Below are 11,096 nucleotides of genomic sequence, written 5' to 3' on the forward strand. Positions count from 1 at the left end.
AAGCAAGTTAGGCGTGACTTGGCATCAAACATGTGTCTAAATGACATGTCATCAATTGGGCAGCAACTTGTTATGAAAGGTATCATTTGTGGAAGGTAACCTTTCCTCATTTAAGATATTTTCCAAGAGTATGAACTGAAGATGAGCTGGTCGTAGATGAATGACATGAAGATGAGTCATAGGACAACTCCTTGTGAAAAGGCACCTCTTGGAATGGCAACTCTTCGCGAAAAGGTACGAATTCACAAAAATTGACCTAGACCATATTTGTAGTGCTCCATGTGGTGAAGATGATGGTGCAACTCTCCAGCTGAAATGAAACCTCTAGCTAGCTCAAAAGTCTATCTCAAGTCAGCTATGAGCTCGGGATTCAACTGGCAACTTTGTCCCAAAATGTCCTTGAGTTGTCCCATAGTTATCCTAGTCAAGTTTCCTTAGCTCATTGACTCCAATACTAGCTTTAAGTTAGCTACCATCATGTGACCGAACATGTTCCTACAAAAGAAAGCATTTATAAGCTAAGTAATATAAGATATAAATTTATAAATATATGGTTCATAATAATAACTTCATACATTCATAATATCATCATCATAACTATAGATATAATGTATGTAAGCTATTATCATAACTATGGTATAAAGAAATATTATGTTAAAGAAAATCCGCCTTTGATTATTGAGAAAGGTTGGAGATGCAAGTCTAGTTTTTACATTGAATTGGATCACATCATCCCCCTTTTCTTTAAATTGATTTATCCTCAAATCGAAGGGTGATTTCATTTCAACATTCCTCCATTCCATTGTTTCTGTTTCATCAGAAATTGGGATCCTTTCAATATGTTCTTGAGTGAGATTTGCCCATGTAATTTTGCTTTGAACGTTTTGGTCTCGTGATATCCCAAAAGTGGTGTTTCTTAATACACCAATAGGTATGATCATTGAGTCTTCATAGGTCACGTCCATTGGTTTTTCTAAAGACACATTCTTTGAATGAAAAATGGTACCCTTTTGTTGTTCAATGGACACATCTTTTGGATTCCCAAAGGTCACTTCTCCGAAACCTTCCTTTTGGAAAAAGGTGTCTCTTGGTACATCCTGCAAGTAAAAGGAAAAATTTGCATGTTCAAAGTTAGAATAATCATCTTCAACCTTGCATTCCGTTAATAGGCATTCTCGAATCAAGCACTTTGAAAAATAAGCACTTGTTCTCGGATCAGTTTCCTCAATGCTTGTTGCTTTTCCTTTCCTTATAGCCTCAACACTTTTCTTCATTTTGGCTTGATCATTCTGGACTTGTTTAGACGTTAAAGGAGTAAGGATAATCTTCTTCCCTTTATGGCTGAACGAGTATTGATTGGTAAAACAATCTTGAATAGTCCTTTTGTCGTATTGCCAAGGCCTCCCAAGAAGTAGATGACTAGCGTGCATATGGACAACATCACACATAACCTCATCTTTATATTTACCAATGGAAAAAGGAACTATCACCTGTTTACTAACATTGAGTCCTCCTCGTTCATTGAGCCACTGTAACTTATATGGATTCGGGTGCTTCATTATTTTCAAGCCAAGCTTTTCCACCATTATTGTACTGGCCACGTTAGTACAACTTCCACCATCTATAATAACAAAACATACCTTTTCATTCACATGGCATCGGGTATGGAAAATGTTCTCTCGCTGTGCATTGTCTTCCGTGACTTGAAGATTCAAACTTCTTTTAATTACTAAAGCTTCTCCTTGATCAATGGGATCTACAAGAGTTATTTCTTCATTAACTTCAATGGGTGCCTCTTCTTTTTCTTCTGGTTCAAATTCTATTTCACCATTCCCAAGTAAAAGCATGGTGTTCTGATTAGGACATTATGTATATACGTGTCCCCTCCCAAGACATTTAAAGCATCTAATGTCTCTTGAACGTTCAGTAGTTTGTTTTCCTCGGTTGAGATCTTTATTTATTTGCTGATTCTTTAAAGATTCGGATTGATCTATGACAGGAGGAGGAGTTGGCTTTTTGATGTTGTTTGGACTTCATTTGGATGATGTGGACGCAATATTGCGAGATATATGTCTCCTCTTTAGTTGCCTTTCAATTTTCGTTACCATTTGTACCATATCATCTATTTCGATATAATGATACAACTCCAAGGTGTTGGCAATTTCGGGATTAAGTCCAGCAAGGAATCTCGCCGTAGTTTCTTCACGATTCTCCTCAATGTTAACTCGGATCATTGCCACTTCCATTTCTTTGTAGTAGTCCTCGACACTCCTCTGGCCTTGTTTAAGATTCTGTAACTTTTGAAACAAGTCCCGATGATAGTGAACAAGAATAAATCATTTCCGTATAATACCTTTCATTTCATGCCAAGTTAAGACTGGTCTTTCTCTATTCCTTCTTTGGTTAAGGGTAAGTTGATCCCACCATATTAAGACATAGTCTACGAATTCCATGGCTACCAATCTCACTTTCTTCATCTTGGAATAGTTGTGGCAACTAAAAACGTGTTCCACTTTTCTTTCCCATACGATATAGGCTTCAGGATCAGTCTTTCCTTGGAATTGAGGAATTTTGATCTTGATAGTGCTCAAATTGTCATCAACAATGGCACGTCTAGGGCCTTGGAATTCTTCTTGTTCTCCATCATCTAAATTTTCTTGAATATCTTCTTCTAGAGGTAGTGGTAGTTGTTTTCTTCTAGGGGCTCCATTGTTACGGGCTGGTGGTAGATCCTGACGTTGATCTATCTTTTCATGAAGAGCATCGAACTCTTCACGAAACATTCTCATCATTTCACCAATGAGTGCCTACATTTGTAAGTTTGGTGTTCCTGTATTTTCTCTGGGGATTTGAGACATAGTTAATGCAAAAATTAAGTTAAAAAACCTTACCAATACACTCACAAAACCTCGCTTGATCACTCCAAAGAAAATTTCAGATTGCACACTACTCACACTCGTGTTTGCACTCGGAGATATATTCTTGGCTTTTTTTTATCCCCCTTATGATCTCACCCTCTAGTTTGCCTTTTTCCGCTCGATTCTCTCTTGTGGGTCCTTTTTAAGAACTAACTCTAGATTGAGCAAGTCTATTTAGTTTGTGCATTGGCTTATAAATGTTTAGGGTAGAAATGGTTATGATATAGAGTAGGATAGAAAAAGGGTTAAGAAAATGATAAGGTAAGGGAATAAAAAATAGATAAATTAAAGGAAATGAAATAAAGAGAAAATGAAGATAACTTACAACTCAAGTTGCGACACTTACTATCTTTCTTCACAATAAACAACAAGGATACATCCTTCAAGTTTGTTGTTGGGGGAGATTGTAGTGTGCTTCTCTTTGAGTGTGTTTTGCAACTTTTTCTTCTCTTTCTTTTGGACTCCAAATTTGATACAGGAGACTTTTTCTTTTCTTTTTGTTTTTCTTCTTTCTTGTTACAACACTTGATTTTCAATTCAACAAAGCTCTGATACCACTTGATGTAAGGCTAACTAGACTTCTTCAATGATGGAGAAGTTGACAACCTTGTTGTTTCTCGATCTAGGATAGACACCAAATGCTACACTTGAATCAATAAGTAATCTGCTCAAAAGAAATAAATGAGTAAAACAGAAATATGGAAGAAGAAATGAAATGATAAGAATTGAAATGGATAGAAATGTTATCAAAGATGGGTTGCGGAAGTGTTATTGAATTGCCCTTCAAATGTAAGCGAATTCGGCCACATTGGTGATGATGCACGTGATTCTTGATGATAGTTGATGGATAATTCAATGGTTAAGGAATGGTGATGAATATGGTAATGAGATGGTGATAAAGTTGGCGTGAAAGTGATGGAGGATGGTGTTGGAAAGATGGTGATGAAAATAGTATCTTATAAAACTAAGAAGGAACCAATGTTATAAAGAACAAAGACCCATTTTTTATAAGTCTTATAAGGGATGGTAACAAGGACTTTGACCCACTAGTTATATGAACTAGGAACCAGAAGTATCAAGGGGAAGGAATGACGCCACAAACTTAAGAAATAAGCTTGCTTAATCGATATAGTTCTAAAAAGAACTTGAAGAGAGAATAATCTCACAAGGATTTAATTTATCAAAGGGTTTAGTTTACAAATGAATGCCAAAGCCTATTTATAGATTTGTAAAGGCTTGGCCGAATAGATGCATGCCTTTTCGGCAAAGTACATGACTTAAATTAAAAATGCATGATGCTTGCTTTGAAGTAATACCTTGCTTTGGCCGAATAGGGAGAAGCCTCTTCACTTTGGCACCCATTTCACTCACACGTATAGCACATATGTGGGTTGGCCATGAGGAACTCACATGGGTGGTGTAGAATTCTTAAGGTGTGGACTCCTCCATGGCGCGAAGATGAACAACATGTTAGGTGTGACTTGGCAGTAAACATGTGTCTAAATGACATGTCATTAATTGGGCATCAACTTGTTATGAAAGGTCACATTTGTGGAAGGTAACCTTTCATCATTTAAGATACTTTCCAAGTGTATGAGCTTAATATGAGCTGGCCATAGATGAATGACATGAAGATGAGTCATAGGACAACTCCTTGTGAAAAGACACCTCTTGGAATGGCAACTCTTAGCGAAAAGGTACTAATTCACAAAAATTGACCTAGACCATATTTGTAGTGCTCCGTGTGGTGAAGATAATGGTGCAACACTCCAGCTGAAATGAAACCTCTAGCTAGCTCAAAAGTCCAGCTCAAGTCAGTTATGAGCTCGGGGGTCAGTTGGAAACTTTATCCCAAAATGTCCTTGAGCTATCCCGGAGTTGTCCTAGTTAAGTTTCCTTAGCTCATTGCCTCCAATGCTAGATTTAAGTTAGCTCCCATCATGTGACCGAATATGTTCGTACAAAAGAAAGCATTTATAAGCTAAGTAATATAAGATATAAATATATAATATGTGGTTCATAATAATAACTTCATACATTCATAATATCATCATCATAACTATAAATATAATGTATGAAAGCTATTATCATAACTATGGTATAAAGAAAGATTAAGTTAAAGAAAATCCCCCTTTGATTATTGAGAAAGGTTGGAGATGCAAGTCCATTTTTTACGCTGAATTGGATCGCATGGAGCTTCTTCTCATGTCTCTTGGTGATTTAAGCCTCTAATGGATATAATTTCTTCACCAACGTGCTCCTTGATGAAAGGGCTTGTTCATGGGTAGCATTATTCATGAAAGGGCACAATGTTTAGAAAGGTAACCTTTCATGTTTGAGTGAGTTCAGAGGTGAATGAGCTGAAGGTGAGATGGCCATAGGTGCGCTGTAGCATGGTGAACATTATGGAAGCTCCTTGTGAAAAGGTAACTCTTGAGGTGGAAACTATTCGTGAAAAGGTACGATCTCAGAAAATTTGACTTAGGACATATTTGAAGTGTCCTAAGTGGTGGTGATGATGGTGAAGCTCCCCAGCTGAATTGAAGTCATCTTGCAGCTCAAATCTTCAGCTCAATCCAGCTATTAGATCATGGATCTCCTGACAACTTTTTACAAATGGTTCCTTATTCTCTCCTAAATGTCCCCATATAAGTTTCCTTGCTGTTGCATGCTCCATTTATCTCCAATATAGCTCCCAAGTTATGGTCGAATGTACCTACACACATAACATAAAGAAATGAATTATTATAAAGTAATAAGGATGTGCATATTATAAAGATGTGAACTATAGGTTATAATACTCAAGAATCACATGATAATGAATGAATATTATTATTATAACTATAGATTATATGCATGAATATCAATAAATGATGCAAACCATAGGACATAATGAATGAATGCACATGTTATGATAATTCAAGTATCGTATAATATGCAAATGTATGCTCATAATAATATATAGTGCATAAATGAGTAAATATAATATAAAGTAAGGTAGAACTCCCTTATATTGAGCTTGATGGATCTTCAATGATGTGAGCACATCTATGCCATCAAAGGAAGCTGATCCAGATGTCTTACCAACAATACCTATCACACGTTCTAAGGTAGAGTATTTCAGGGAAGCTCTTTCTCTTAAGTGTTTACAAGTTTCTTAATCATTCTGTAATGTTTATTCCTTAGAAACTAAGCTTTTCAATGTGTTAGATACTGATGTGTAATATCACCCTAGTTATACTAAGTAATTATATGCATTTGCAGTAGTTTCATTAGATATATAAGTGTGTTCATTATATATATTACTTACTTTATGTTTTAATAAGTTTTATAGATCATAAGTGTGTTTTGCATGGTATTTTCATCTTATTAGTATGTTTACAATAAGTTTTCCATACTTTGATGGATTTTATTATGTTTTTAATATAGGAACAATAAAAGGCAGTAGCTTAAGGTCTTAATCCTAGCTTGGTTGAAGCTCAAAGGAGTGTATGTAGCTCATCTCAACTCAAATAAACTCACCACACTTTCAGTAGTTGAATTCAGCTCACCTTAGCTCTGTTCAACTCCATTTCAGTTCCACTAGCTCAATTCAAGCTAACAAGTCCAGAAGTAGCTCGAAGGTGTCCTACGTGTGGGTGAGTGTCCTACAAGAATCTAAGAAGCAAGTGGGGCGTTATATACCTATCCAAGAGTGCATGGCCTGTGTGACATTGTGCACATGTGTGGAAATTCAACATTGGGCAGATTTGAATTCAAACTAAAAGCACATGTGAAATTGTTTGAATTTTCAACACTTTGCTCCATGCATGGACGTTTTAACCTCCTTATCCAGTCATTTAACACATGCAAAATGTTACATGGTGATTTTTCATTTGATTTTTAAATTCAAAATCTTGTTGTTTTGTAGCCACAATTGATTGCGTGAAATATCTCCCCTTTAACTATATATGTTGGAATTTTGTAAGTACAAAGCTTAGACATTTTATGAATAAAAATTATTGTGAGGTTTTCTCTCAATGTTGATTCTTCTTAGAACTATTTTCTTGATATTTCAAGTCTGATCTTGTTGTGTCAAACTTCTGATACTTCGTGTTCTTAGATTGCTATCTAACGAGTCCAAGTCCTTTGAACATTGAACGTATAAGGTTGGGATTTATACTTTTTAGTATAGGTTCTTCCTTGTTCTTTGTTTGTTAACCAAAATTTCCAGATTTGTTCTTTCGCCATTTTCATCTTCTCCGAGCACTCATCTTCCACCTTTCACCATTTTAAAATTTCCAGAAACCTAATTCATCATTTCTTAACCATTTTTCGTCCATAACCTTAACCATACAACCAACAACATCATCCTTAGTTTTAGTAAGTTTGCTACAAAGGAATTGCTTACTTCGTTCTAGATCCATTACAATCGAAGATGTCCTCCTCAATAGGCTGCCTCATATCATGTGGTAATTAGAGCATGGTTTGAACCAAGTAAGAAAATCATCTTTGAAAGTACCAAAAAAATTTTGAATATTAAAAAAATATTAAAAAAATTACAAAAATTACAAAAAAAAAAAAGAGAAGAAAATAACATTTTCTGAGTTTGACAAATGAAAAGATGAAGAAAAGTGTAATTATCTTATGTATTTCAACATTGAAATACTTTGATTCAACCTAAAATGCATCATCTTTGATTGTTTTGGTAACAACCTCATTGTAAGCATTTTTTATAGTAAGTTTACTGATTTCTTTTTCATCTCTTCTTTCTTTATTTTTCCTTTAAATTTTAGCCTTTCTTTCATTATTTTCAAATTTACATTAACCTTTGTTGTTTTCTTTAGCCGACACACTTGACAGATTCTGAAAGATTAAAATTAGTTCGTAAAAGAACTGATTACAAGAGAACGAGTGGAAAAAGTATATTTAGCGTGTGAGATCAGAAGAGGAGGTAGAAAAGAGCCATTAAAAGTTTCCACCGAGTGAAACATGAGTGTTGAGTGATTGAGTGTCAATTCTGATTTCTTTAGAGCGAAATTGTGAGAATCTTTGTATGTGTTGTGAGGTCCTATATACATTAATTATTTTGTATTGTCTTTTTTTTTTACTAATATGACAGGTTCTAGTGATAGCAACCCAGGTGACCAACCACCAAACTTGCAAATGCAAGCCATTACCCGTGAGATACAGATGATGTTAAGGGCTAAACTTGAGGCTTTACATTCTAGAATGGATAAAATTGATGGAGGATCCCTATCTCATCATGATGAAGAGATTAATGATGAAAATGAAATTGATCAGCCTCCGAGACTGAATCAAAGACATGGGCGTGCAGTTGATGAAACTTTGTCTAACATAAAAGTTGTAATTCCTTCTTTTCAGGATCGAATATATCCTGATGCATATTTGGCTTGGGAGAGTAAAGTTGAGCATGTTTTTAGTGCTATAATTACTCAAAACAAAAGAAGATTTTATTTGGCAGCAATAGAGTTTGTTGATTACACTCTCATTTGGTGGGATCAATTGTTGATCAGTAGACGAAGAACCAGTGAGGGTTCAGTGAACACGTGGGCAGAAATAAAGCGAGTCATGAGAAAACGGTTTGTTCCATCTCATTATCATCGTGATTTATTTCAGAAATTAAAAAACATGAAACAGAGTAATCGAAGTGTTGAAGATTACTTCAAGGAGATGGAAATGGCCATGATGCGTGCAAATATCGAGGAAGATAGAGAAACAACTATGGCATGTTTTCTTGTAGGTTTGAATTTTGAAGTGGCTAACGTTGTTGAGTTATAGCATTATGTCGAGTTGGATGACATGGTGCATATGGCGATCAAAATATAAAGGCAACAACATAGGAAATCTTCTTACCGAGGTAATACTCCTTATAAAGTTTTCTCTAATCCATTATTCACTCTTAATAATGCTAGGAAGAAAGTATCGCTTAAGATTAAGGAAAGAACAAAAGGGAGTAGTCCAAAGTCTCCCGTTGTTGAAGTTGGACGTGAAAAGCAACATATTCAACCAGAACGCACAAGAGACATCCAATGCTTCAAATTCCTTGACAGAGGGCATGTTGCAAGTCAATGTCCTAACTGAAAAGCAATGTTGGTGCGTGTGAATGGGGATATAGAGTCTGAATCTGAAGATGATGAGAAAGAAACCCCTTTAGTGGATAGTGATAATGATGACCAAGTAAAGACGTGTGCAACAGGTGAAGCACTTGTGGTTAAGAGAAGTTTGAATGTACAACCGATTCAAGATGAACAGAAGTGAGAGAACATCTTTCATACAAGGTGTCTTGTAAATGATAAGGTATGTCTTGTGATTATTGATAGAGGTAGTTGTACTAACGTTGCAAGTATTATAATGGTTGACAAATTAGGGCTGAAAGCGACAAAGCATCCCAATCCATACAAGCTATAGTGGTTGAACGATGGTGGAGGAATAAAGGTCACTAAACAAGTTCTTGTACCATTTACCATTGGAAAGTACAAGGATGAAGTGATGTGTGATGTAGTGTTAATGGATACCACTCATTTTGTTGTTGGGACATCCGTGGTAGTTTGATAAAAAGGTGACGCATGATGGTTTCACAAATAGATATTCTTTCATGAATGCGGATAAGAAAATCACCTTAGCACCTTTGACACCAAGTCAAGTGCAAAAAGATCAAGTTTGTTTAAAAAAGAATTGTGAATAAGCAAAAGGGAAGAAAAAGATGAACGTGTATGCAGGCGGAAAGGAAATCAAAAAAAGTCTTTCCTCTCAACATTATTTACTTATTTTAATGTACAAGGAGCATTGCTTATTGGCTGAAATTCCTACTGATTTGCATGTTTCTGATGTAAGGCTAACCAGGCTTCTTCAATAATGGAGAAGTTGGCAACCTTGTTGTTTCTTGATCTAAGAGAGACACCAAATGCTACACGTTGAATTGGAAGTAATCTGCACAAAGAATAAGAAGTTGTTAAATAAATGGATAATTAATAAAGGTAATAGAAATGGAAAGAATTGAAATGGAAAGAAATGTTATCAAAGATGGGCTGCGGAAGTGATGTTGAATAAATATCCTTCAAGTGTTGATGGATTTGTCCTCCAATGGTGGAATGGACGTCTTCCTTGTTGATGATGAAGGATGATTTAATGGTGAATAGAAGGTAATGGTATGGTGATTATATAGGCGTGAATGGTGATAGAGAATGGTGATGAAATGATGGTGATGTTATAGGCGTGAAAATGGTGATGAACATATAGTATCTTATAAAACTAAGAAGGAACCAATGCTAGAAAGGAGCAAAGACCCGTTTCTTATAAGTCTTATAAGGGATTGTATGAAAGGACTTTGACCCACTAGTTATAGAAACTAGGAACCAGAAGTATCAAGGAAAGGGGTTTGACGCCATAAACTATGAAAGATTTCTTAATTGATATAGTTCTAAAAAGAACTTGAAGAGAGAAATAATCTCACAAAGAGTTTTTATATTATCAAAAGGTTGAGTTACAAATGAAATGCCAAAGCCAATTTATAGGCTTGCATAGGTTTGGCCGAATAATTAGGTGTCTATTCGGCTAGATACATGTCTTAAAACGAAAATAGATGATGCTTGGATGAGGGGAGATGTCTTTGGCCGAATGGTTCCCATGTCTCTTCATCTTGGTGCCAACTTGAAGAAAGATGATGATTTAGCCGAATAGAGAGAACCCTATTCATTTTGGCGCCTATTTCATCCACATGCATAGCACATGTGTGGGCTGGTCATGAGACACTCACAAAGGCGTCATAGGATGCTTATGGTGTGGCTTCTCCTTGGCGTGAAGTTGAGCAACAACTAGGTGTGACTTGGCTTCCATATTGTATCTTGGTGACATGGCATCAATGGGGCAACAACTAATTATGAAAGGGCACATTTGTGTCAAGCATTCTTTCATCATTTTGTGCTACTTCCCATGTGTTTGAGCTAAAGATGAGCTGGCCATAGATGAAATACATGAAGATGAGTCTTAGGACAGCTCCTTGTGAAAGGTCACTTCTTGGATTGGCAACTCTTCACGAAAAGGTACGAATTCACAAAATTTGACCTAGACCATATTTGTAGTGCTCTGTGTGGTGAAGATGATGATGTAATTCTCCAGCTGAAAAGAGGTCTCTAGTTAGCTCAAAAGTCCAGCTCATATGAGCTATGAGCTCAG

The sequence above is a fragment of the Hibiscus syriacus genome, unplaced genomic scaffold, assembly GCF_006381635.1.
Source record: "Hibiscus syriacus cultivar Baekdansim isolate YM2019G1 unplaced genomic scaffold, ASM638163v2 tig00110499_pilon, whole genome shotgun sequence".
Taxonomy (NCBI): domain Eukaryota; kingdom Viridiplantae; phylum Streptophyta; class Magnoliopsida; order Malvales; family Malvaceae; genus Hibiscus; species Hibiscus syriacus.